Source organism: Octopus bimaculoides, chromosome 25, assembly GCF_046866305.1.
Source record: "Octopus bimaculoides isolate indiv1 chromosome 25, ASM4686630v1, whole genome shotgun sequence".
Lineage (NCBI taxonomy): Eukaryota > Metazoa > Mollusca > Cephalopoda > Octopoda > Octopodidae > Octopus > Octopus bimaculoides.
This window is the reverse complement of record NC_142952.1, coordinates 11,422,623-11,430,122: the sequence shown is the minus strand read 5'-3', so window position 1 is coordinate 11,430,122 and position 7,500 is coordinate 11,422,623.

Sequence of the window (7,500 nt, the reverse complement as noted above, 5' to 3'; positions counted from 1 at the left end):
TATACATACATACATATATATATATATATATATACATACACATATATATATATATATATATATATATATATATATATATATATATATATATATATATATATATAATGTGTGTTTGTGTATTAAAGCGATATTAAATAGTGATGGTTTGAATAAAGCAGTGTACAATAATATTTAACATGTTCGTATACACTAAGACTTAGAAAGACCTTCGCTTCGCTGCAGCTTCGGAAATCGATTGTCTTCTATATTATATTGTTTCTCGGAGAAGGCTAAGAAGACTTTTAAAATGGCTGGCAAGTATTCTACAATATCGAAATGGACAACTGTATAAATGGAATTATTTTCAATATGGTTTAAAAAAAAGAAAAGAAGAGAAAACGAAATTACGGTTTCATTGTATTAAGTTTGCTGTTGTTAAATTTGATCATTTATGGAATCTAATATATTCTTTCTAACTATACCATATCTAGTTCGTTTTTTTATAGAGATTATAAACTTGCACTTTGGGTTCGGTGTTACATTAGGCTTATGTTCTTTTATTGTGATGTACGGTTTATGTGAAACGAGATGTTCCAACAGTCTTCTGCATCACTTGTCTTGCTTAAATTTTGCTCTATCGTTTTTTATGTTCTGAAATTTTGATCTTGTTTTGTTACATTGTTTGTTTATGGTTTGTATGTGTGTTTTTGTCACCTACTTTAGTTGTAAGTTTTTAGTGTTATTAGCTTGTATATACTAATTGCTTAAGTTTTCGACGAGTAGGAAATGTTTATTTAACGCGTTTTGGAAATTGTTAGTGTAATTATTAAATTTTACTGTTTTTATAAGTCTAATTACGCCTGCTTTAAACTTCCCTGTGGAATTTTTTTCTTTTTCAAAAGATAAATTTGTTGTTTGCAAGTGTATTACTGATGATTTTGGCGAAGACATCTTCTCTCCTCATACAGCTTCAGTTTTCTGTATTTAGAAATTTATAAAGAGCTTCTCTAATAGCATTAATTTTTTCGAGTGAATAGAGCGATGTATTCTAACACTATTTCAAGATGGTGTTAATAAATACATCGTTTTCCTTTGACGTATAATAAACAACTGCGATAGGAGTTCTTCATTCTAAGGGTGACGATGCCTTATTTACGCGCGCACACACACACACACTTTAATGTTTGCTTTTATGTTACGTACAATAAAAAAATGTTTACATTTAGTCGAAAGAGTACTCAATACTGTTAATAAAAAATAAATGCGCCCTTTTAAAGCTTAGCTAGGCTCATAGGCCCGGTTTCCCGGTTTCAATGGCGTATGTGTTCTCCAGCTGGACGGGACGCCAGTCTATCGCAGCGTTACTCATTTTAGCCAGCTGGGTGGACTGGAGCAACGTGAAATGAAGTGTTTTGCTGAAGAACACAACGCGTCGCCCGGTCCTGGAATCGAAACCACAATCTTACGATCATGATGCTGACACCCTAACCACTAAGCCACGCGCCTCCACACTCAATACTGTTAGTAGAGTAAAAATTCATTATTCTTTAACAAAAATAGTTTTGAATAACTCCGAAGTTATTGAATAACTCGGACGAATGATGGCTCAGCTAGCCGAAACTTCGAAGTTACTGTCAATACTATTCTTTTAAAGAATAATATATGCTAACAGGAATCCCCGTCATTGATCGGGTAATTACTTTGACTCTTTTTAGGAGCTACATTCAATGTCTTATTAAATATATAATTTAATCCTCCTGCATGTACTCTTACTCTTTTACTTGTTTCAGTCTTTTGACTGTGGCCATGCTGGAGCACCGCCTTTAGTCGAGCAAATCGACCCTAGGACTTATTCTTTGGAAGCCTAGTACTTATTCTATCGGTGTATTTTGCCGAACCGCTAAGTTACGGGGACATAAACACACCAGCATCGGTTGTCAAGCGATGTTGGGGGGACAAACACAGACACACACACACACACATATATATATATATATATTTATACATATACATATATACGACGGGCTTGTTTCAGTTTCCGTCTACCAAATCCACTCACAAGGCTTCGGTTGGCCCGAGGCTATAGCAGAAGACACTTGCCCAAGATGCCACGCAGTGGGACTGAACCCGACCCAATGTGGTTGGTAAGCAAGCTACTTACCACACAGCCACTCCTACGCCAAGAGAAAAAAAACATGTAATAAATGAAGTAGAAAAAAGATCAATTTCATACACGTCTAGGTACATTTAGGTAAAGGAGGAGGAGGAGGAGGAGGAGGAGGAGCAGAGAATGAAGTGGAGAGGGTGGGACAGAGCAGTTATTTCGTTCGTATGTCCAGCCAGACTGGGTGAGTCGATGCTGTTGATGCCCAATATTAACATATATTAACATCTATTAGCGGTTGATATCTATATATAGTATACATACACACATATGTATGTATGTATGTATGTATGTATGTATGTATGTACGTGTGTGTGTGTGTGTGTGTGCGCGTGTGTTTGTAGGAATGCGGAATAGCAGAGGAGTACAATTTGCAGATGAAATAGGACGAAAGGAGTGTCTGGTGGATTGAGGGGTGAATCATATCAGAAAGAACGGGAGGACGGCCATGACAGAGATGGTATATAATTTATAAGTCGAGAGGAACGGAGGAGGCGGAGTATGTCAGTGAGTTAATCTTTAGCAATTAGTCAGATTGCTTTCTGAAAGGTGTGATGTACTGCCTACGACATACACACACACATACATTTACTTTTATATATATATATATATATATATATATATATATATATATATATATATATATATATATATATATAATTGATGAGGGAAATGGGAGATGGGTTTAGTACGAATTTATCTATCTATCTGTCTGTCTGTCTATCTATATATTCAATAATCTGAGCCCGAACTAGCTGGGTTTCTGTAAGAAGACTGCGAAACTTTATGTCACATGGAGCCGAATCAAATTGTTTTAAATAATAACAATAATAATAATAATAATAGTACCAGGCAGTGGCTCTCATGGCTTTTGACCTTAATTGATTGGAAGTGTTATCATGTACGTTGTTTTGTCTTGGTATAAAAAGATGGGCTACAGCAAATATTTTGCTCAATACCACAGGTTTGCTTGTCAGTTGTTTGACATTAACCAGTTGAGCATGTCCCTTAGTGGCTGACGATATGCGCATCTCTGATCATGAGCAGAAGTAGTGGGAGAGCATCATAGCCATGTGTTGAGAGGAATTCTTTGGGGTTCAAATAATTCACCTTTGGAAACATGGGTGTTTTGCTCAACATCCTTAAACAAACCTTATTCAGGGACCTTATGAGCGGGATGGGCTCCTTGACCTGAAGAAAATTCTAGCTGGGCCCCACCTGCGAGGTCATGCGCTGTTTATCTTGATATGAGATCACCATGTCACGCATATATATGGTTGTGATGCATGTGCTTGGTGTACCCTTATCAGACGGGTAGTCATCATGGGTATACTGGGCTTCGTATATTTGTACCCCAGTGTCACTTTGATGGCATGCACTGCTCTCTCACTCAATAACAATAATAATAATAATAGTATATATATATATATATATATATATATATATATATATATATATATATATATATATATATATATATATATATATATATATATATAAATTTTGTTGTGTCTAGGGGGTGTCATTATTTCAGTGTTCTACCCAGGGGTGAATATGCTGGTTGTTCCGAGTCAAGTTGAAAATGTGTCGATAGAGAAATCTGTAAACGAAGCACCACCGCTTTTTTTTTTGCAAAAAAACAGTGAATGCTTATATATGCACACACACATACATATACACACACACACACATATACACACACAAATATCACACGCACGTATGTATGTATGTATGTATGCATGTTTGTGCATATATATATAAGTACATACATACACACACACATACATACATACATACATACATATATACATATGTGTGTGCATGTGTGTGTGCATATATATGTTATTCTTGAACAATATTATTATTGACAGTGACTTCGAAGTTTCGGCTAGTTAAGCTAGCGTCAGACTGCAATGCATTGAAGGTAATCTCGGCTTTATATAGTCTCTGTTGAGCTACAATCTTCCTTGGGTGTGTGGCTTTGAGTGGAGTGTTAATTAGGTGTTAGGGTGGGTTTGAGATGAAAAGTTGAGTGTAGAGAAACTCATGTGTTTAATGCAAAATTATTTTTCATTATAACTGAACATAAAAACAAATATTAATATATGCATACATGTGTGTATATGTATGCATATAAATACATTATTTTTAGGTTCGTCTTTCATGAGTGGATGAGTGATTGAATGATTGAGTGATTGAATGATTGAGTGATCGAATAATTGAATGATATATGATACACAACTGACTAAATACAATATAATTCCGCTGCCACGGGATTTCAGTGGTGTCTTGGGATTTTTTTTTTTGAGAGGCAAAGGAATATAAAAATGTGCTGAGTTTTAGAAATATATCTTACATTGGCACTTTCTGAACGATCTAAAATTAGAACGAGCTATCAGAATACAAACGGGTGTATATTGTCGGATATTTGGAATTACAAGAACATGAACATACAATACTCTTTTGGCACTTGGGAACCAAAAACACCGCGCCTTAATGTCTGTATTGTATTCATTGGTGCTGGAATTACAAGTGATTCACGGAATATTTGGTTTCATGATATTATTAAGGGCAGGGTGTCTATTATTTTACCGATTAGTGAGGAGTTATCAGGTTTAGTGTGTACCATAGTATATTAAAAGTCTATTAGAACTAATAAACTAATGTACTATAGTAGACTATTCTATAAATATACTCACTTGAGACAACCTTATATTAAAATATCGGGTTCTATAATAATATCTCTAGTGTGTATACAAACATGGTGGAGGCGCAATGGCCCAGTGGTTAGGGCAGCGGACTCGCGGTCATAGGATCGCGGTTTCGATTCCCAGACCGGGCCTTGTGAGTGTTTATTGAGCGGTAACGCCTAAAGCTCCACGAGGCTCCGGCAGGGGATGGTGGCGAATCCTGCTGCACTCTTTCACCACAACTTTCTCTCACTCTTTCTTCCTGTTTCTGTTGTGCCTGTAATTCAAAGGGTCAGCCTTGTCACAATGTGTCACGCTGAATATCCTCGAGAGGGTACACGTTAATTTCACGAGCAGGCTGTTCCGTTGATCGGATCAACCGAAACCCTCGACGTCGTAAGCGACGGAGTCCCAACAACAACAATACAAACATGGAACGGTACTCGCTGCTTGTTGAACCAATGTGTTCCCCCCCCCCCCAAAAAAAAAGGGAATGCTTCGTTTACAGATTTCTCTATCGAAACATTTTCAACTTGACTCGAAACGTTCGGCAAATTCGTCACTGGGGAGAACAAATCACGTCGAAAAACCGTTCCTGGCGACCCACTGCAGTTCTGAGCCAGGCTCTGTGTTCTTAAAACATGTAGGAGTGGCTGTGTGGTAAGTAGCTTGCTTATGCACCACATGGTTCCGGGTTCATTCCCACTGCGTGGCATCTTGGGCCAAGTGTCTTCTACTATAGCCTCGGGCCGACCAAAGCCTTGTGAAGGGATTTGGTAGACGGAAACTGAAAGAAGCCTGTCGTATATATGTATATATATATATATATGTGTGTGTTTGTTTGTGTGTCTGTGTTTGTCCCCCCAAAATCGCTTGTCAACCGATGGTGGTGTGTTTACGTTCCCGTCACATTAGCGGTTCGGTAAAAGACACCGATAGAATATGTACTAGGCTTACAAAGAATAAGTCCTGGGGGTCGATTTGCTCGACTAAAGGCGGTGCTCCAGCATGGCCGCAGTCAAATGACTGAAACAAGTAAAAGAATAAAAGAACACACACACACACACACACACACACACACACACACACACACACACATCCAACCATATATAAATGCACCGATTGTTGTGCGTAACGTACGCTGCCAGAATATCGCACTATTTATATACAAATCTATTTAATATATACAAATATATTTAATGTATTCAAATATATTTAATGTATTCAAATATATTTACAAATTGTCGATTGATGTCTAGACTTTGAAAAATACTAAATTTTTTAATGTTCTGAAATACTTCGTTCGCGGCAAGAAAGTGCATAAAAATTGATAAAAATAAAGAAACGAAGAAACGGGAACAGAAATATATTTTCAACGTTTATTGTCTGGCATCAACAGAAATGAAAAAACAAAAAAAAAAAAAAACAAGAAAATTACAGGATTGCTTGGTGGCTTTTTTTTCTTCTTCCTTTGATATTCTAAAAGAAACATTTGTTTCTTGGTCTCTTTCTCCATAAACTTCATTGTATTTCCAACGTACTTTTTGACTTGCAATACTGTCTCACTCTCTTCCAGTTTCCCCCCAACTCCATCTCGCTTTCTCTCCTCCTCCTCCTCCTCCTCTCTCCCCATTCAATTCGGCATCTATTATCATTTAATTTCCGTCTCTAAAAGTTCTAAAAATAGTATTGATTTATTTAATTAATAACTCTTTCGTTTGAGTCTCAGCCACAGCACTCTTCCATCTTGGCTATCCACCTCATAATAATGTTCGTCGCTGCCCTAAATTTTTAAAAGGCTTTCATTGCAGTCGATAACCTACGAGTCAAGCCACTCCCTTTCGTTGCTTTCGTCTATTCTAGATAATTTCAGGTGCAAAGCAACTTGACTGATTTCTGCTGCGATTCCTCTAACATCTGTATCGATTCCAACAAAATTATTTGCGCAGAGAGGAATTATGTTTTTTCCGAACAGCTCTCATACGTAACTTCACACCAAGCATGATTAATATTTTTCAATGCGTGTTTTTACGTCAACTTTTTCATAAACCTTGAATGTTGCTATTTGCTCCTTCAACAAGATACGTCATTTTCGGTAGCTGCATTTGTATTCGAACCTCGCAAAAACACTTATTATCAAAATAGCCATCTATCTATGTATCACACTTAATGTATATACCCCGTTGATAGGCCAGATATGTCTTGAGACAGTATATGCCTTGAGACACCAGTTAATGCTTTTTTTCTCTATTTCCTATGTCAGGTGCGACGAATTCTCGCCCAAACATAGGGCTAGCTGCGGGAATACGTCTTTGAAAAAGTCCAACAAGGCGAAATGTATCTGGAGTTCTCGCTGGCCGAAGCCGGGGCAAATTTTCATTTCCTGCTGATATTTATTACGTTTTTAACATAGCGAGTCTATAAGGAATGTCATATCAGGACAAATACTGAAAAAACAGGCCCATCGACTGTGTATATACAGTATGCTAAATAAATGGCTATTTTAATCTAATATTGCTGCAGTTGTATATCGGATACTTATTATAGAATACAGTTCTATATTTAAGAGATGAGGAATTATTTACATTATTTACATTATCTACATTTGACGGATATTCGTCCTCATCGTGTTAACAACAAACAAGATGAGGACGAATATCCGTCAAA